General features: G+C 40.9%; 1 pseudogene; it reads right to left on the bottom strand.

The window, feature by feature from the left end:
- Positions 1–433: 433 nt before the first annotated feature.
- The window catches only part of LOC103738866, a 23,669-nt pseudogene continuing 1,962 nt past the window's right edge, over positions 434–22,140 (bottom strand).

Genomic DNA, 22,140 nt, shown 5'->3' with positions numbered 1-22,140 from the left:
GTAGTCAGGGTGAAGAAATGCCACTTGGGAAAACACTGCCAACAGTTGAATTGGTCAAGTGTTCTGGCCCAAGGGCCACTTTGGTCAGCTCCTCTAGGAGAGAGTCATGGGGATGGGCTAGCTATCTTCTGGTCTGCTCTTCTGTATCTCTGGAGGTGGAGAGGAAAGGAAGTCTGTAGCATCCCCCTCCCTCAGTCACAGCTAATTTGTTCCATGACAAGTCATTTGGACTCACACACTGGGGCAGGGGGCTCAAGACCTTCCCACAAGTGAGGGGAGCAGCAGGTATATAGGTGCGAGTTGTGAGCTGCCTAGCTGCTAGTGGAGAAGGCAGGTCCCCTCCCTTTTTGGAGGGGCTGGTGTTCACCACAAAGGACCCCCGGCTTTGATGCAATAAATGAAAGTGCTCAATTGCCAAGAGGGAAGGACTCCTTCATTCCCCAACTGGGGGAGCTAATGAGGAGCCTGCCACCAAGGCACTGGTCTCCATGGTAAAGTGTGTGTTTGTGTGTTTATGTGTGTCCTCCCTCTCAGACCACCAAGGAGCTCTGGAAACGACATTGAGCCACCACTCAAATGGCAGTGGAGAGGTCTTGGAAGCCTCTGGATCCTTCCGAGACGGTGCCCTGGGGCTGGCACCGGGAAGAGGCGAGCCAGGGCTAGAGGGATAGTTACGGAAAATGAAAACCATGCTGGGGAAGAGGGGCTTCATCACGCTGACAGGGCAAAAGGCCGAGCTGTTCGGGTTGAAATGGACTTTGTTCTTGTCAGGACAGGAAGTCAAGAAGGTCAGGTTAGAACCTGGGGACTTGGCCTCTTCAAACACGCGGTACTCTCTCACAGCCTTCTGGGGCCTCCCGTTTGAAGATGTAGCTGTGACTGGGCAGAGGGGAGGCAGCAAAGACAAAGACTGGAGATGGGCTGCCATCTTCTAGGAAGGCTGGGTGACCTGGAGAGGAGGTTTTGTCATTGGAGACAGATGCAAGCTCCTCAGTGGCACCCCGGTGCTCCTGGTGGCTGAACTAAACAGAAGGCTGGGGAGACCCCAGGGGCACGGAGCGAGAGCTGGCCAAGTTGCTGGAGAGCTGGCGAGCTGGCTCCAGGAAGAGGAAGAGATGGTCACAGCTCCCATTCTGCGGAGGAGCTAGGGCCTGGTGACCATCAGGGACCTCAAGAATCCTCAGCAGCTCCTCTTCACCCTGCTCCTTCACCAACACCTCCCACAGCTCCTGGTTGAGCCCTTCCAGGCTCTTGTGTAGGCAGGGGCTAAGTCGCATGACCGGAGACCCTGGAGGGAAGCTCGGAAGGGACACCTTTGTTGCTCTCCACACAGCATGGTCTCCCTGGACAGGGGAGCCTCGCTCTTTCTCCATCCCACTGCGGCTCAGCTTCGTCTTCTGCAGCTGTTGTTTCAACTTGGTGATCTGGGTGGCCTTCTCAGTGGTACAGCAGGTAATGGTACTGCCCCATCGGCATCTTGTGGCCACTGGCCCAGGAGGTAGGAACTGACGATGGTGTCTAGGGTGAATGTAGGTTGGACCTGACGTGGCTGAGGCCTACACATTGACTTTTCTGCGGCCACCGAACACGGGACACTGACTGCATGGCCACCCCTGTCACGGGCGCTGGTGCGGCTCCTGCAGCTGGAAGGGCACCATAGCCCTGAGCGGCTGAAGCCCTGTCCAGGGGCAACCAGTGGGCGCCGGTGGAGAGCAGCCTGGCGGGAGCCCCCAGGCCCCCCAGCTTCTGCAGCCTGCTTCGGCCCCAGCCAAGGCCCACCCGGCTGCCAGCTGTCTCGGCCCTGCAGGGAGCCCAACCAAAAACAATATACATTTTTAACTGCTGAGCCATCTCTCCAGTCCCTATTACAACTTCTGAGCTAGTATCATAGTATGAAACAAAGTTTAACATGTTTAAATTTTTCTTAGTTCACATATGTGATCATAAAATTTTGGAAAATTTTTGGAAAAATCTAAACTATGAAAGTTGGAGGCTTACAGAGTGGTTACTGGGCAGGCATGAGGACCTGAGTTTGGATCCCCAGCACCCAAGTGAAAAGCTGGGAGCATCAGCCCCTGCCTATAATTCCACCACAGGGAAAGTGGTGGCAGGAAGATTCCTAGGACTTGTTGGCCAGCTAGTCCAGTAGTCAGTGAGCTCCTGGTTCAGTGGGAGAACATGTCTTAAAAATTAAGTGGAGTGGCTGGAGAGATGGGTAAGGGGTTAAGAACACTGGTTGTTCTTACAGAAGCCCTGGGTTGGAATCCCAGCACCCACATGGCAGCTAACAACTGTCTGTAACTCTAGTTCCAGGGGATCTGACAGCCTCTTCTGACCTCAGCGGGCATTGCACCCACACGGGTGCACTTACCTACATGCAGGCAATACATGCATACACATAAAATAAAGATAATAAAATAAAATTTTAAAAATTAAGTGGAGAATGAAGAAAATACGTAGTATCAAACTTTAGCTTACACATATATACATGCACCTCAACCAACACACACAAAAATATGTACACACAAATATACACAAAAATATGAAAGTTAAAAGGAAAATATAATACATAGACAATACCTCTATCTGAGCAAATACATGACTATTTGTTATAAGACTATTTGCTCCAAATCTCTCACTGCAGAAAAAGCAATTCAGGACTTAGAGTAAATCTCCTAACTCAAGATAATGTTATTTCCTTGGCTTTCTAGTTCACGGGCTACACATGAAAATGTTAGACTAGACAAATAAGGTTGGAGTGAGAAGGTCCCTTTCTCAGGAAATCCACGTTAATCAAGCATCTTCCAGAGACATAGAACCAGATACATACATGCTACATATGACTTATTATGAGGGACATAATCACTTTTGTGAATATGAAGGCTGAGAAGTCCCTCACTCTACTATCTGTAGGCTAGAGACCCAGAAAGGCTAGGAGTGGGTACCATGCACAATATTAGTCTAAAGGGCTGAGAACCAAGGGAGGTGATGGTGTAAATGTCACTCCAAAGGCAGAAAGCAAGTCCCAACTAAACAGGCAGGTGGAAAGCAAAACACAGTGAATGTGTTTTCCCCCTTCTGTTCCAGGCAGGCCCACAGCAGATCAGATGGTGCTGCACACATTGCAGATGGCAACCTATATTACTGAATCCACAGATTAAAATGCTAATCTCATCCAGAAACACTTAAACACACCCAGAAATAAAGACTAATCTGGGCACCTGCCACAAATAGAAGTAACCATTTCAATGCCTCATATTCGAAGGATGAGGTGAGCAGTGGCAACCTGATTAAATACAACCCCAGGAGAAAAGTTTACTTAACCAAAAGCATTTTTTAAAATTATTTTGAGGGACTAGGGAAGCATCTCAATGGATAAAGTGCTTGCTATGTAAGAATGAAGACCAGAGTTCAAATCTCCACCACCCACATTAAATGCCAGTAGACATGGCAGCCAGCCTGTAATTATAGAACTTGGGAGGTAGAAACAGGAAATCCCTTTGACAAGCTGACTAGCTATACTAGTCCAGTCAGGGGGCTCCAAGTTCAATGAGTAGACCTTACCTTAGTAAATAAAGTACAGTGTTATGGAGGAAAGCATCCACCTGATGTCAACCTGATGTCTGCCCTCCACATACATACACACAAAATGTGCATATGTACCTGTACATACATGCACCCCTATACATAGGCATCCCCCACATGTACCCACATATATGTGAACACACATATACAACCACACACTATGCACATGCAAAAAATTTTCTTAAGTTGCTGTCAACATTTCAAAGTTTGAGATTTTATATTTAAACTATATCCAACTTTTTGAGAAAAGGGGGATTTTTGACACTGGAACAGTGTTGTTTTAGAGCAGCAGACAGTGGAAGTACATGGTGTCTGCCTTGTTTCATGGGTGTTTCCCTTTCCTACATGTATTCCACACACACACACACACACACACACACACACACACACACACACACACACACACACACACACACACACTTAATCTTTTCTCATTTTTAATTACGCAGACCCCTGGTAGGCATTTGTGCTTTTGATGCAGAGTTATAGGATCTGAGAAACTGATTCATAGACTGTGTGTATATCAAGATGGAATTTCTTGGACAAATGTGTTGACTTACTGCTAGTTCTCTGGTTGGATAAAAGTAATGCAAATGGCAGCTATTGGGAGCATGCAACACCTTTGATAGGGGTACTCAGAACTGACTTAGGGATCTCTGGATTCTCAGAAGAAGGCTATCACATATTCTGAGAGAGGTTTCCTCTTGATATTTCTGGGGTACAGAGTAAAAGTATGAATAGAGGCCTATGTGCCACATGCTGAAATTATTAGAAACTTAAACCAACAAATTATTAAACAAAATAATTCTACATTCTATTGAAAAGACAGATAATTGGCATAAAAGTCAATTTTAAGCTTAAAATTCTCAAGGATCTTAGAGTTTCAGGTGAGGACATGGAGGCATTAGGAGAGCTGGCCTCAGAGTCCTCCCCAACACCTCACCCCCATCTTCCTAGCCTGTCACAGTCCTCCACAGGGACTTTTACATGAATATATTAACATTTCAGCATCACCTCTAAGTCCTGTTCAAACCCAACTTCTTAATGAATAATCCCAAGATATTCCTTGGGCCCAGGGAAATTCATAAAATCGTCTGACCCATCCATGGGGAGAAAAAACATGATGAATCTTGTGCAGGAAGCAGGCTATGATTCAACTGGATGGTACAAAAAGAAAGTCTAGAAGCCAGTAAGGAGCACTAGGAGGGCATATTCCCTTGGCTCCAAGAATTCCTGGTGCCATAAGGAGGCATGCAGGCACAAAATGGCCAGATGGGGTTCATGTCCAGCAGGGATCATTAAACTAAGAGTGCATCCCAAATCAACACCACAATCTGTTTTTATGGACTTTGAGCTAAAATTATTTTGACATCTTTAAAGAGCTCTAAAGAAAACAGAAAAAGAAAAATATAACAGAGATGAAGAGGCTGTTACAGAGACCCACAAAGCCCTCTTCTGACTCTAAGGGTATTGCATGACATGGGTGGACTTACACACATGCAGACTATACACTCGTACACATAAAATTAATAATAATAATATATGAAAAGAGCAGAATCAATAGAGTATACATGTATATTAATAGATTTACTGGAGTTACAGGCTGGATAGTCTCATAGTGGCTAGAAATGGAGAGAATCCTGTAACGGCTCAGTCCAAAAAACTGGAAACCTCAGTAGTCCTACTACAATGCTATACACCTAGAGGCTCCCTGGAGAGTTGCTACACATATGTTGTCCACATAGAAAAGCCAAAGAAGCTGTACACAGGTAATGGCAGCTGGGATAGCCCATTTATTGACCAGTGACGTTTGCACTTGCTGGCTGGCTTTCTCTTCTTCCAACTTTCTTCTAGTTAAACCTTTAAGCTACTGAATGGTAGTACTCACATTGAGGGTGGGTCTTGTCCCTACCCCAGTTACTGTCCCACATGTCAATCTTCCCTTGAAATACCCCCACAGACACACCAGTGTTGCATTTCGCTAGACCCAGACATCACTTGATCCAGTCAAGTTGACAATCAGCACTAGGCATCATTTACACTATCTTGCCATTTTCAGAATGGCTGGCCTACTTCTATCCTAAGGCCTGGGAAGGATCCATCTCACAGGAGTCTGAGGGCAGTTTACCCTAGGATAACTCAGATTCCTTTAAAGCTATTATGGAGCCTGTTTAGAGCCTGTTTGCATCTCCCAAGTTCTCAAAGGTGCTAGGAACTGGCATTCAATTCCGTCTTTTGTGGTCTCCTTCAAATTAAAAAGGATTTGGATAAGAGACCATATGCAAATGAACATATATTGAGCATCTGAGTCAGCTGCTGTGCCAAGTTGTTTCCATACATTATTTTACTCAACATTCTCAGGCCATCTTCAGTCACGAATAGAAAACTAACTTTGCAGATGAATCTATTAAGTCTGAGATACAAAATGACATATACACTTCTTGTCTTGCTGATATTAAAACTAACATCAACGGTATCATTTTAGCTTGGTTTGATGATAAAGGGGGGGATTAATGGGTAGATGGATGAATGAATGGATGGTAGACTCAATCATTAAAAAATGACTCATTCCTTCCCAGAGCAAAGATTCGAGTACTTAGCTTGATCTCAGCAAGTCAGGAGTTTCACAGCCCAGAGACCCAGCGATTAAATTCCACCTTTGCTTCTCATCTGTGTCTCTCTAAGGAGAAAGACAGATGGCGTATCAGGTGAAAGATCATGTGGAGATGAGTATCTCTGACAATGGCATGAAGGCAGTTTTATATGAAGCCAGCAGTCTTGAGTGGGATACAGCACTTGCATTAAAAGAGAAAGCAAGCGTTGCAACATTCTGAAACTGCTGTGGCATCTCCTCTCACAACCTGACCCAGGTGCTGTGATCTGCACTTCCTCACACACATAAAGCAGTTTTCCCAGAGGAGCATAAATAGACTCTTCTCAAGGAAAGAGAGCTGTCATTTCAAATCCCTGAACTGAGCTAAGAACAAAGAAACCTCTGAGAAAGTCACTCCTGACCTTTGAGACTGATCTGATTTTCTTATTCCCAGCAAATGGTTTTTATTATAAGCAAAGGTAAAAACCCCACTGTAATCAAATGAATCAAGAGCAAGACATTGATTTAGTCAAGCTCTTATCAACAAGAATAACTTTATCTACTGATAATGCCAAAGCCTTGCCTGTGAGCTGATGGACATAGGCTGTAAAATTCCAAAATAAAATGTTCAGAGGATACTATAATGACTGCCTATTTGCTCACAGCCATAGGTAGTAAGATTTTTTCTAAGTATAAGAGAAATACCACTTCCAAAGCCAAATTCTTTTTGCTTGCGTTTCCCACACCCTGTTGAACCTACCAGAGTGGTGAATTAGACTAGCAGGTTCTTAAATACTGATTTATCAGTCCCTCATTGAAATAATCTTACTTTTATATAGGTAGCACTGTACTAGAGTCAACTTAATATCATAATGTCTGTGACTTGTCCATTAGTAATATCATACTATAATTGTAGACTTTAAGTGAGTTATAGAAATTTGCTCCTTTTTTTTCTATTTTGTGAATTAATTTGCATGTTAAAGGAATAATCTTTTCCAATCAGGATTGAAAAAATTCACCTATAAAACTGTCATATGTTGGAGGGTTTGGGGATTTTTCTTGATCCTTTGTTTTTCCAGACAGGGTCTCCCTGTAGCCCCAGTGTCTGATAGTTTTAAAAGCTCTTTCATAGTTTTATAGTTTATAGTATTTATATTCTTCACCTCATCGAATTTCTTTAATTTAACAGCAAAAGTTGTTCATGAACACATTTTATGTTTTTGAGAATTGAACCATACTATATTTTATATTGTCTTTATATTTTATCTTATAAAATACTATAGAAAGCATAATTTCTGGAAAAAATGTTTGAAAAATCTCACTCTGTGATTGTGTTAATACAGTAAATAGTATTGATTGGCTCTCAAAATAAGCTCTATTAGGATATAATTACCTTATATTTATTTTATTCAATTTGCTAACTATTTGTGTAAGACTTTGTGTTTTGTGTTCATGAGAGAGATTACTTTGTAAACTTCTGTTCATCTGATGTATTTGAAATAAAATGAACTCGAAAGTGATCTCTTTCTCTCTTTCCCTCTTCCCACCCACTCATCTTTTCTCCTTTTCTTTTTTGTCTGGTAGATATTGTATAGGATTTTGATTTATTTCATAAATGTTTGGAAGATTTATCAGGGAAATTATCAAGGCTGGTAATTTTCTTTTGAGGAAGGTTTTTGAAAATTAAGTCAGTTGTTTCATAGATATGAGCATTCAAAATTCCTCTTTCTGCTTACGTTAGTTTTCATTGTTTTATGTTTATCATTTCTTTCCTTCCATTTTCTTTGAATATTTGCTGTTTATTTGGGGGCTTAGTAGTTATAATATTGATTTTCAATCCTTTATGAAATAATTTTCTTTGCTGTAACCCCTTAACTCATGCTGCAGCCCATTTTTCTTTTGTTTTTCTCAATATATATTTTTATTGATTTTTTTGTGCATCTCATGCAATACATCCTAATCATATTTAGACCCCCCTCTGCATCCCCATTGCCCCTCCCACTGGATTTCATGCATTCTGTACTATATGTTAAGACCTATCAAGTCACTGGTGTCCTTTGCTGAGTTCATTCACTGGAGCCTAGTCAGCCTATCTAGCAACACTCCTTTAAAGAACAGTGCTCCCTTACCCAGTGGTGATCAGCCACCAATAGCTCCTCTGTTAAGGCTGGGGCTTCTTGCCCCTTTCCCCAGTTCTATGCTGGGTTTTGGTTTGGTTTAAGTTTGCATGGGTTTTGTGCGTGCTGTCACCATTGCTGCAAGTTCATATGAGCAAGTTCTCAGCCACTTGGAAAACTCTGCTTCCTTGTAGTCATTCACCACCCCCTGCTCTTCCAGTCTTCCCCATCTTCCTCAATGGTCCCAGAGCCCTGGGTGGGTGAAGTTTGATACAGGAGTCCTATCCACAGACATGCACTATGAAGTCTCTTACTCTCTCCACTTTGGCCAACTGAGACTTTCTGTGTCATTCACCCTCTGTTGCATGAGGAAGCTTCACTGGTGAGCACTGAGAGATGCGTTAGTATTTTTTCTACCCCCTGTTCCACTATGTTCTGTGAGCCTGAAGTGTACGTGTTTTATTATAGATGTGTCACTTAAGGCTGAACACCTCACAGACACTTATTCTCTACGTTTACACAAATTTTTATCTACTTTATTTCTATTTAATTTTTTTCTAATTTCCATTGAGATGTTCTCTTTAAAACACAAATATTAAAAATAAGTGAATTAATTTCTAAATAATAAGGAAATAATTTCTTATTGCTTTATCGTTTAATTCCATTGGCTGATAACATACTCTACACATTTTTAGTCCTTTAACTTATTGAGACTTGCTTTATGGACTATCATATGGTGTGCTTTTGGTAAAAGTTCATGTGTACTTAGGGGGAAAATGTGGATTCTTCAGAAAATGTGTGAAATTTGTACAAATTTCAATTTGTTCAAGTTGAATAAGCATTTTGGCAAAATTCTTGAATCCTTATTATCCTTTTTAAAAATTTAATCTGCTTATTTTGAGAGCTATGTTAAAAGCTACAACTATGATGGTGTATTTGTGCATTAACTCCTCTATTAGCATAATTTTTCCTTCATATATTTTGAAGTCATATTCTTTTTATTTATTTTTATTTCATGTGCATGAGTGTTTTGCCTGTATGTATATAAGTGCACCCATGTGTGTAACACACATAGAAGTCAGGAGATGGTGTCAGATCCCCTGGACCTGGAGTCACAGATATCTGTGGGCTGCCATGTGGGTGCTAAGAACTGAACCTGAGTCCTCTGAAAGAGTATCCAGTGCTCTTAACTGCTGAGCCATCTTTCCAGTCCCATGAAGTCATATTCTTAAGTGTTAGCAAATTCTCACTTTTTCTTTGGCTTTCTCTCATAGGACTTCTGATGTAATGTTCTGCGAAAATGCGTGAACCATCCGTATTTTTTACTATACCTCAAGGGAAAAAAAATTAATGTCATTAAATTTGGTGTTTGCTGGAGGCATTTCATAAAATATTATTTGCCTAATTAAGAAAGTTCCTTCCTGTTCCTAGTTTACTAAAAGATGTTTTAAATCATGCCTTAATAATTAATTTCATCAAATAGTTCTTTGTGTCTAGGAGGAGCTTAGTTTTTATTCAATAGTATGGTTAATATATTATTGATTAATTAATGTCACTCTCTCCTAGGTAACTAGGATAATTTGACTTGATCACAATAGAGATGTATGCTTCTTTACAGAATCCTGTATTTCTATTACTAATAATTCTCTAGGTATTTTGACTATGTCATATTTCTGTTGTTGGAATTTTTGTTATGGCTTACATGTTTTTCCTTTCTAGTAATATTCTCTCCAGGTTCTCAAATCAAGGGAGGAGGGAGAGGAGGGGATGGAGAGGGAGGAAATAGTTTCTTCTTCTTTCTTACCTTTTGTTTTGTTTTGTTTTATTCTACATACCAATACACTATTTGAGGTCTTTTTTAATGCCAACATCTAGATTATTTTTATTTTCTGTGTATGAGTGAATTACCTGCATGTATGTAAGTGCACCCATGTTGTACAATGCCCATGGAGATCAGAAGAGAGTGTTGGATCCCCTGGAACTGGAGTTATGGACGGTTGTTGGCTACCATGTGGGTCCTGGGAATCAATCCTGGGTCCTCAGAAAGAGCAGCCAGTGCTCTTAACCACTGAGTCATCTCTCCAGCCCCATAACATCTACACTCTTTGCTAGCATGCGAATGAATTCTTTCTCTTTTCCTGACCCCCAGAATGGGGTACTCCATGTCCTTCTTGATGCATCCCTGTTGCCCTCTGTGATCTCTGCTTTTGAGCAGCTCAGACCTTGCCACCTTCCTTCACTCTCTGCTGTGGACCTGGAGTGTCCATAAGCTCCAAGCTGAAGAATTGGTCTCAGTGACAATGGGAGGTAGTGGGGTTGAGTGGAAGGAAGTTAACTCATTGGGAGTGGGGTTGCCTTTGAAGCAGCTATTGGGACTCCAGCTCCCCCTCTTTCCTTCCTTTCTGGCTACTGTGAGGGGAACAGTATTGTTTTACCACATTTTTACCACCATATTGTTCTGTCTTCCCACAGGGCCCCCAAAAAACTATGACTCTGAGAGGGACGAGAAAATTTATTCTCTTCTGTCTTATCTTTTTTTCTGTTTATTCTACATACCAATGCACTATCTGAGGTCTTTTAACTCCACAGCTAGATAACCTGTAGGTTTGTTTTTTCAGTCCCCTTGAAGTTTGGATTTCATGGTTTTGTGTCTTAGCGTAATTTGTACTTTTACTTTTTTATGTTAGGCAAATACTGAGTATAATATATAAAGATGTAGAATCTATGTCGCGATGCATGTTGTTATTTTTCTTCAGAGAAATTTTAATTTTCTTCTGATTGGCAGATAAAGTGCATACAGGTGATGATTAGTGCTCTTTGCATTACTACACCAAAGCTCCTGTGACCTGTTTGTTCACTTCCCATCAGGCTCCACCGCTTAACACCATTGCACTGTGGATAAAGCTTCTAACAATGAACTGTAGAGAATGCATTCAAACCATAGCAACTATGATCCAGCTGGAGTGCCAGGTGTTTTTAAGATATGCCTAATGCTTTCATAGCTCATCTATCCTTTGTTTTTTTACCTAGTACATATTCCTTCGTGCATACCAGACCAAAGCACAGGGTGTATTTCAGCTGATTTCTCAAAAAGCCTTTAACTCCGATTTTTCTCTCCTACTTTTGTCTGTGATAACAAAATCCCATAGACTGGGCAGCTTAAGCAACAAATCTTATACTCTCATTCCGAAGCCTGGCGGTCTGAAGACGTAGCATCAGCATGCTCAGGGTCTGAAGAGAGTTCTTGGCTTTTTGGAGGCCACCTTATTGTTATGTCTCCATGCAGCATTTTAGGAACCATTTGTGTGGCTAGACACATTGGTCTCCCTTCTTTTCCTCACAACACTACCAACCCTATCATGAGGGCACCACCATCCCCATAAACTAATCTAACCCTAATTATCTCTCAATGGCTTCAGCTCTAACTACCATAATATCGATGGGTTAGAGCTTCAACACATGAACATGAGGAAAAACATGTTCAGTCCACAGTGATCTGCTGAGCTCTCTGTCTTTGTGCTGACCATTTTTCTGAGTTCACACAACTTAGGAATACCAAATGCCTCCAAGGGAGTGGTTTATAGAACAGTAGGATTCTTGGAAGAGTCCTGTTCTTCCTTGACCCCTCCTGGCACAGCTGCTTAGCCCACTCCCTAATGATTTCCAACATCTGTGCTGTATATTTTATTCATGTTCACAGCAGTTTGCAGCAGGAATTTGGTCCGATACAAGCTATTCCTTCTTTATCTAGAAGTAATAATATGCTCTGCTGTCTAAACTGTGTAGGTGAGAAAGTACACAAATACAGGATAGACATGTCTAGTACTGAGATCATGTAATTAGGAGAACATCTTTAGTGTTCTCCAGGAATTCATAATGCAGATGGTATCGACTTCTCTCATTTACTCAATTTACTTCCAATACTCGAATTAATTTCATTTGGGATCTACTTGATCCGAAAAATTCTACTGGTCCAAACTTCACATTTGAATCTATTTTATTGAATGTGGTATAAATAGGAAAGGGGGTTGAAAAAGAAGTTTAAATCAAAGTGGCAAAGATGATCTGTCATTACAGTCATCTCATGTAGATTTTGAAGAAAAATAATTTTTGGAAATAAATCGTCTGTGAACAGGAAGACCACAACTCTGAGAAGCAGGAGTGTTGTACTCACTTTTCCTACAGCATTCAGGGCTCCATTCAGAGATGGGTCAGTAGGTTGATGATGATAGACAGGCAGAGTGTGTACTGAGCATTGCAAAGAGACTATCTCATAAATCTACTCATTATTCCACCATGAACAGAAAGTTATAAAACATTCAAAACAATACTTTTATTAGCCAACTAATAAGAAAATTATAACTTGTCAAATGTTTTTCAGTAAACTAGAGAGTTTCAACATGCATATCCAATCTGAATATGGCATCCATAAAGCATGGGCTATGATATTGTGCTGCTGCTACAAGTCATCATGCATTTTATGCTATTTTTAACAGCCTTCATCAAATTACTGCCACCTACATCAAAGCATCAAGGTGATTCTTATTGAAGATAAGAGGAAGAATAAAACTACTTAGCAACTGACTAGTGCTTTGCAGAAGTCAATCCTCAATCAGCAAGCATTATCTTGTTCTCATTTAATAATTGGGAAGATTAAGACAAAGATTGGCTGCGGTGAGGTGAATGAATAGCAGTTCTTAAAAAGGAAATGTACCTGTATAATCATCCCACTAATAGATTATGCTTCCTAAACCCAAACTAACCCATCACCAAACTGAAGCAAATAACCAAGTAAAAAAGCAAAATGATTTATCTGTTAAAAGTCTTTACAGGGAAAGACTAGGGGGGAAATATGACTTGTAAGATGCAGTCTGCTGCTATCTTCTAAGACATAGAGGCTTGAACTTGCCAAAAATCCTCTTGGTTAAGGGTGGGATATGTGAATAATTAATTACTAGAAAGATAGATTACCATCCATTGTGACTGGGGAAGAATTTCATGCTTCTGATTGAGAAATTAAAGCTTAAGTTAGTCATAGAAATTTGACTCATTTTAATAGATTATGTTAGTATGATCATTTATTATTGCTGGATTTGGGTGATGTGCATACTAATTCTCAAACTGTTGCACACTACATATCAGGATAAGCTCTCAAACTGCATTATTGTTCACCCTGACTGAAAGACTGAAGTCTTACAAGCAGTGTTACTTAAGAATGGACAAAAGCCAAGAGTAGTGCATGGAGGGGGGCTGGGGGGTGGAAATCCTTCACATGGAGAGCTTGAGCTCCGGGATTCCTGACATGCAACATAAAACTTGATCAGTATAGGTCTCAAAGAACAAAAAATTAGAATAAAAAAAAAAAAAAAAAAAAAAAAAAAAAAAAAAAAAAAAAAAAATAGGAACCAGCGAGATGGCTCAGTTTGTAGACCCTCACTGCCAAACCTGACAGCCTGAGACCTACATGGTAAATGGTGAAAGGAGAGACAAACTCCTCAAGTTATCCTCTGCCCTCCACACATGTACACACACACACAGACACACACACACACACACTAGCAATAAATCAATATTTAAAAAATCACAGTGAGGCCATAGGCAGCTAAAGCAGAAGCTGCATGCCAAGGGATTCATGATGACGGTCCTAGGGCCATGGTATCTTTCCAACAGCAGCATATCCACATTCAAGTTTTTATAAATTCTTCCAATTGTCATAGAGCCGTTAGCAAAATCCTCTGATTGCTCTAGCTAGCGCTCAGCTCTCACCCTCAATAAAAAGGTCTCTTTGTCCGTGCTCTTCTGAAATGGTTCTAGAAGTGCAACATCAGCCCAAGGAGATTTTAAGACAGCAAGAAGCAATGCTCCAAAGCAAGAACCAGACAGCTGGCTGAGGAGCTGACTATAACCTGGATGGATGGAAACAGGTCGCTATGGCTGTAGGGGCAAGGAAACCCCTGAGAAGGGGAGGCTTGCTGTTCTGGGTTAACTGCATCCTTTGGAGTTAAATAGAGAAAACTTACAGACTGAGGGTTTCTGGGACACTCGAAGGACGTTTCAGAAAAGCTCTCTGAATTACACAGCAAAACTGCAGAAGAAAACAATCAAAAACTTTTTCTACGCTTTTCATTTTGTGAGATTCCTTTGCTTCAGTGTTTCCTTTTCCAACACAATGATCAACTTTTATTTTAAATTAAGTGACTTATTTAGACTGCATGTCAAAATAAATGATTATTTTTCAATGTGAGAAGTAAATGATAACTGTCTTTGCAGTGATGAGCGTTTCACTCACTTGATTAATTATGATGGATAGTGAGAGCTTGCCTGTTGGTTTTCACACATATTTGCTTCCAATTCACACATGTGCATTTTATACTTATTTTTTGTGATACTGGAGATGAGACCAGGGCTTCACCCATGCCAGACAAGTGCCCTACCACTGAACTGCTCCCCAATGCCCACATTTATACTTTTCACTGATTAACGATTTTTCATGTTTATTTAAACATTCTTTTAATTTCAAGAATTTAGGACTATATTATTATAACATAAGGTACATACTAAAAGGAGACTCTGGGGTCATAAAACAGAAGGCCTAGTTTGGGCTCAAAACTGCATTTTCATACGCTCCTCGATGTTTACTGTGTCAACAGTGTTTGAGAATAACTGCCAGAGGCTTCTCCATATGTCGGATGTTTGTAATTTAAAATGTTCACAGCTTTTTCACTCTCTGTCGTTGTTCAGAGCCAAAACACTAGATTCTTTTTAAATGTAAATAGAAAACAAAAATCTGGCAAAAGGCCAAAAGAAATGGTTTTTTTTTTACAAGTTGAATAAAAGCACTTATTTTTATTGTTTCTATTTAAATTAATTTTAAAATTAATACAAAAACATTAAAAATATGTATAGTAGTGAGTCGATCTTTACAGTGGAAACTTGAAGTTCTCTAATTTTGCTCTTTGAAATATTATATTACTGTAGTCACACTGCTGTGCAACACCATACCAATTTCTGGCTCTGTTCTCCTGGGACATCAGTCTTTCGCAGCCCTCTTTGCTCCTTTTTCTCTCTTGCTGGCATTTGAATTCATACTGAACTAGTGTTTCTGTGAAATTTTAGCCCTGCTTCAGAGCACTATGAATGCCATTACAGAGAGCCTTCCAGAAATTCTTCCAATTCCCGTGATCCTATCACTGTCCCTACCTTCTGCCACTGCCACATCCTTGCAGCAGCTCCAAAAGAGGTAGAACTGGGAATCCTCCAGTTTCTGCAAATCCTGTGATTGATGCTTCCTTATCCCTCCCCATTTACTGATCCTTGGTTCGGCTGTGTGTACTCAGATCATTAGATGACAGTTTTGTTAAACCAAGAATTTCTAGGTAGTCAAGAATATTTACCAATTGCTAGTTACCATTCATTTTGCTGTGTGTTCACATTATCACTCTTTGATTTTTCTCTGATTGTTCTGTTCAGGACACTAAGTTTCAATCTTTCTGATGACAGCCATCACATCTTCACCTGACGTGTGTGTGTGTGTGTGTGTGTGTGTGTGTGTGTGTGTGTGTAGAAGCCAGCAGACAACCTGGCGTCATTCCTCAGGTACAGGCCACCTTGCTGGGACTCTCATTGGCCTGATACTCCCTAAATAGGCTGGGGGGCTGTCTATTGAGCCTCAGAGATCTTCCAGTTTGCATCTCCCCAGTGCTGGCATCATAAGTGCTTTGCCATGTGGCTTTTTTATAAACATGGCTCCTGGGGCTCAAACATAATTGTTCAGGCTTTCAAGGCAAGCACTTTAACCGAATGAGATGTCTCCTCAGCCCAGCCCTACTTCGCTACAATTATTTATGTCTATATCCTTGTCCTATCTTCTCTTTTTTCCCTTATTTCTCTCTTCTCCCTTTCATTTCTCTTCTTCCTTCATGTTCTTTCTTTAAGCCTTGGAATATCCATTCAGGATCTGTGCAGTCCTCTTCAAGACCGCACATGCATTTCTTTTGTTCTTCAGAGCATTAACTCCCCGCACTTGTGCATTTTGCCTATTTAACTCCTCCACATGGAAAGTGAGAGGTACTGGAGAGCAGTGGGAACATGAGGCTAGACGCCACGGGGATAAACTTGACTGAAGCTAATCAGATCCTACACAGGATCACTGTGGTAATTAAAATAAGACACAGGTGAGGCTGAGAGACTCCAAAATGGTATACTAAAGATGTCTGATGATAGTGTCTTCAAAAAGATGAATAGGCATTCCCAGGCAGTTGACTTGGGGTAATTCAGGTCATTTCAAGCAGAGAGACTAACATATGGGAATATACCAAGGCATGGATCAATGGGTTGTGTTCAGAGACCCATAAACAGTTCTACTCTGACAACATAAAATATAAGGATGTAATAACAAGAGACGAGGCTAAAAAGATGACAACAGAACTCCCAAAGAAATGAAAACCTCCCTGTCATTTACTTAATTTTATGTCTGCTAGAGAGCATTTTACTACCTGTCCAACTTTATGAGACATTTTATGCGTTGCAAAGGCAAGGATATGTTTGTCTTTGTCTCCATTGTACTCAAGCACAACATGGGCATTTTGAATGAAGAAAGGTAGAGACTTTGTCATCCATTTCTTCCCAAGGTTTTTGAGGACAAGTCTCATAGCTAGCCTCTTCTCCTCATTGCCCAGCACAGAGCTTTCCACATAGGAGGAGCTCAATGAATGCCAATTCCCTAGTATGGTGGTTTGAATGAGCAATATCCTCCATTGACTTGAGTATTCAAATACTTGGTTCCCAGGTGGTGGTGCTATTTAAGGGAAGTTTAGGAAGTGAGGTCTTGCTGGAGGAAGTATGCTGCTAGGGGTAGGCTTTGAGAGTTCATAGCCTCACCCCACTTCTGGTTCATTCTCCCTGCTTCACATTCATGGTTGAATGTGATCTTAGCTTGCTGTTCTGGTCCCTTGCCACCATGCCGCCCCCTCCACTATGGGCTCTTCCTCTGGTTCCTTGAGCCCAAATAAACTCTTCCTTCTTTAAGTTGTCATGGTCATAGTGGTGTAGCACATCAACAGAAATGGAATAAATACACATGGTGATTGAATTCTATTAATTTAGTGGAAAGATGTAGAAAGAGTAGATGTTCCATGTGAGATTGCTACACTGTGAGAGGTATCAGCAAAGTTTGATCTAAGTAACTTGAAGGAAGAGTGAAGATGTTTTTGACATCTATCTACTTTTTAAATGACTAGTTAAATATTTCATAACCAACTAATTCACACCACTAAACCTGGCTTTAGAGTTTCTTTTCTGGACTCAGGCATATGAGCTTCCCAAGATGTCATAGAAATAATTTGCTGGTAATAATTCAGTTATCAAAATGGCAAGATGTTACTGTGACTTTAGAATATAATCGCATAGAGGGGCAATAATTTCCTACCAGCACCTGTTCTTTGCAACCATGTTCTCAACATTAACATAAATGTGGAGAATTACATCTCTGACCCAACAGATGAATAATTCACAGGCTACCCCCAGCAGGCATCACCAGGTACACATCTGGAGCTCTGAAAATGTAAGACCTAAATAATACCAGAGAAGCCAATTCTGATTTTATTCTTTTCAAAATATCATTTACCTTTGCAAATGAATTTATCTTTCCCAAAAAGATTTAAATGACTGAGAAACATATTGCTAAAGGGCTCCATGGAGGTGCTGAAGATTGACAATTTTATATGGTTGAGCCCATCACTTCTTTTATAGAAATCTTGTTTTCCACATAAAATCCTTATGATTTATTGCTTGAACAATGACTTGATAGTTTTAATAAGAGTAAAGCACAAAACATCTAGCAGAAAATATGCAAGAATTCCTACTAATTAAATTAACTAGCTTAGTGCATTATGTACTAGGCAATGGAGTCAAAATCTCAGGGTCAAAAGGTCACATTAAAGAGCATACGGACTCTGGCTCACCTATGAACTGATTATCTGAGGCACTAAATCTGACCTATAAGAAAATTCTTTTGGGATGACACTTGATTTTTATGCAAAAATAGAAATGTAAGACATTTATAAAAAGATTTTTCCTACTGTCTAGATTTGCAACTTCTTTCCTTCTGTGACAACAACTAGGCCATATCTCCATCTGTCAGGCCAACATGCAGCTGTTAACAGCTGCTTCCTTTAAAAAGGCAGGCCTACCTCTGTGTGTTGACTTTTAGTCACCACTTTAGCATATAAGTTTCTGTAGGCATTTGAACTTCTGACCCCTATACTTATGGAATGTTGTGTATTATAGCTCCCATATCATTAATCCATGAAATTGAGTAATATATGCTATACTGTTCTATCAGGCATCAAATAAGATAAGCCCGCCTCAACAGTATAAGGTCTATATCCAACATTATATATTAGATAGCTCTAGATTCTAACGATAACATACAACTTGAATTAAAGTGGACTTTTAGAATAGCAAAATAGTTGATCATCTGCATAACTGGGAATATGGTTCCCACCCATAGTTTACAACTTGGTCTACTTTAATATTTGTTGAGAAAATGTTTGTTCTACCTCAAAATCTCTTTGTGAAGGGTATTGGGGAATACAAATATGAATAAGATTTTGTCTCTGTTTGCTACAGATTTCACATTCTTTCCAGAGATACAAATATACTGGTAACACAAGGCAGCAGCACAGGGGAATGTTCAGTAGATATTGAGGGAATGGGAAGTTTTAAGGCTTTTCTGTGGTGAAGAGACAATGTTATTTCATTATTATAATCCAGAGACCTATCAGGTGTTCAGAGCATTGGGGAAGAATTCCATACTAAATGGTGGCAAATGCTGCCCTTTACACACAAAAAAATGAGATCTGTTTCAGGCCCTATTCTTGTCAATAAAACAGTATTTTCTTCAGTACAATTTGAGAGACTTAAATATTGGCCTCAAAATTAGAATACTAATGAAATATAAGATTTACTGTGCCTGCTCTCCTGTTTGGAGTTGCTTTGATTTGTTTTTGATAAAGATTTGTGTGGATCATCCAGGCTGGTATGGGTTTAGTGGTAGTAGTAATATTTGATGCCCTGTTAACCTTTGGTCTACATGATACTGGATGTGTTTGCCTGCTGTGGCTGCTCCCCTCCGGCTATGGCCGCTCTCCTGCTCTCTTAGTTCCTCTGATCAGTCGTCCGGTCTGGACCCCAGGGCTGGTGAGGAGTCTGGCCGCTCTCCTGCTCTCTTAGTTCCTCTGATCAGTCGTCCGGTCTGGACCCCAGGGCTGGTGAGGAGTCTGCACCAACGTCGCCACATTCAGATGCAAGAGCCCAGGTTTAGTGACACAGATCTGCTTTATTGCAGGAAGGCACAAGCTTATATAAGAGTAGTGGTCCAATCACAGCACAGCAAGTAGGATACCTTATTAGCATAACAGACTTAATGTCCTATCACAGAATAGTGGGTAGGATGCCTCATTAGCATACTGGGTTTCAGATTACAGAGCCTGGATTCCTGGAAACCACGTGACCCTGACTGCTGCAATATCTAAGTGTTGCAATTTGGATTCCAAGGGTGGTGATTAGGGAATGGCGAGCTCTAGGCATCAGTTTCATGATCTGCCAATGGGAGCAAATGTCACAAGGTGTTTCTGTGGTTCCAGTGGTCAGGCCATTGCCTCTGCTGTATGGCTGTCAATAAGACTATCATCCTAGGCTCAAGCCTGTCTCCCACAACTGGAGTACTCAGTTCATTAAATGCTTGTTCTATAATGAGTTTATTCTGGACTTGAAATTAGCCAGATTAACTGTTATCCCAGATTAGAAAAAAAGTAACAGTAACTGTTACCTAAAAACATACCTTCTCAACATTGGCAAACTCTTCTGTTCTGGTAATCTGTGAACATTAGCAGATCTTCATAAATGACGAAGACTCATTCAGTGCATCAAAAGAAAATGGTAGATATTGAGAGAGGCATAAAGTATCACTGATAAATGTTGTAGAACAATGCTCTGAACTGAAGAACTACAGTCAACTGGCATTTCTGATTGTGCATCATTAGCTCTTACTAGTGCCATCTGGCCAAATACAGGCAAGAAAAAGTAGATAATATTATCTCATTATTTCATGTGAGTTATATTTGTCATACATGCTTAGTGAATTCATTTTTGCATCTGTTTAAATTTGTCCAGTAAACCTATGTAAGTTGATTTCATAATGGTGCTTAAATAATCTCTTCCTCATCTTCTTTATTCTCTCTCTTGTCTCTGTCTCTCTCTCTGTCTCTCTCCATTTCAGTCATTTTCTAAGCACAGTGAACTATGTCTTCAAGTCTATAGCTATTATGCATAAAGCAAAGCGCTAGAATCAGTATTGTGTGGGATACAGTGCACCATGATTTGAATCTAAAAATTTTCCTCCAAGGCTCATGTATTGAAAGCTTGGTTGCCAGCTACTGGACATTTGAGAGGTAACTGGATCACGAGCATGATGACTTTACCAGTGGATTAATCCATTGAGGAGTTCATGTTTGAATCAGGTATTATGAGGTGGGGCCCAGTTGGGGGAAGTAAGTTACTCTTTTTCTGTTTCCTGGATGAGATATGGTGAGCAGATTTTCTCCATAAATGCCTGTGCACCAGTCTCTCAGCCTTGTCACAGGCCTCAAAGGAGTGGAGATAGCAAGCAAGACTGAAAACATGAGCCCAAATAAATCTTCCTCCTTTAACTTGTTTGTCACGTATTTTGTCACAAGTACAAAAACTAACTGCAACAGTAAGCAAGAATCAGTTCCTGTGTGCTTGTAGTGTGGGAAGGATGGAGATTGGAGAAGGGAAGAAAGTACCTTGTTAAAAATCTGTGATGTGGGCCAGACATGGTGGGCGCACACTTTTGATCCCAGGGCTTGGGAGGCAGAGGCAGAGGCAGGCAGATCTCTGTGAGTTCAAGGCCAGCCTGGTCTACATAGTGAGTTCCAGAACAGCTGGGGCTATAGAGAGACCCTGTCTCAAAAAGACAAAAAAAAAAAAAAATCTGCGATGTTCAAAATATTTTACTTCACCTAAAACTCACAAGAGTCTTTTTAAATGCGAGGGTCCACCCCAAGGTCCTACCTGAGAGGGACCTGCTGTGATGGGGGTCAGGGAAAAGTGAGCGCGCTGTCCACCTGTTCTGCCAGCCCTCCTCACCAAGGACAATCAGAAGCGACAGGAAGCCTTGTCAAGCAGGAACTCATTTATTGCAGGTGTCACAGAGCTTATATAGGCAAACACTGCAGTTTGGAAATCCCCTCGGAAACCCCCTCCCCCGAATGCACCCAATCAGCTTAAAGGTCAACCTGCCACATGGGCAGGGTCCCATAGGCATCAACAATGATCGTGCACTGATCATGCGCTGCCCAGAGGTGTGGAAGGACCGGCATCCAATCCGATGATTTTCAGGACAGGTCAGGCCGCGCCCTGCTTACTTCCTCTCAGCACCATTTTTGCAGGCTCGCTTGCAGGCTCCCACATCTCCCCCTTTTTAGTTTTATCTTATAAGGCCGGACTGACTTTATTTTATGGGTTACCCATCTCATAGACAGCTCCCTGAGGAGAGACAGCTATCTCCTTCCTCTAATCTTGTGCATTTTGCCTGTCTTAGGTTGTGTCACCCCTGACCAAGCCTTGCCCATCATTGGACCATATACCTGGCCATGTGCATGTCCTGTCTTAGGATTGCTTGTCATAGGACATTTTACCTGTCCTTGGCTAAAAATGCATCATGATTAAGGGTAGCCGTATGGATAATGCCAGCCCATAACAATTCTAGTCTCAGTCCATTTAAATTAGCTGTGCATGGACAACCGGAGGGGTCTTGTTTCT

Source organism: Nannospalax galili, unplaced genomic scaffold, assembly GCF_000622305.1.
Source record: "Nannospalax galili isolate Female #2095 unplaced genomic scaffold, S.galili_v1.0 scaffold599, whole genome shotgun sequence".
NCBI classification, from domain to species: domain Eukaryota; kingdom Metazoa; phylum Chordata; class Mammalia; order Rodentia; family Spalacidae; genus Nannospalax; species Nannospalax galili.
The sequence above is the reverse complement of the archived record's forward strand: the minus strand, read 5'-3'. Positions and strand labels throughout refer to the sequence as shown.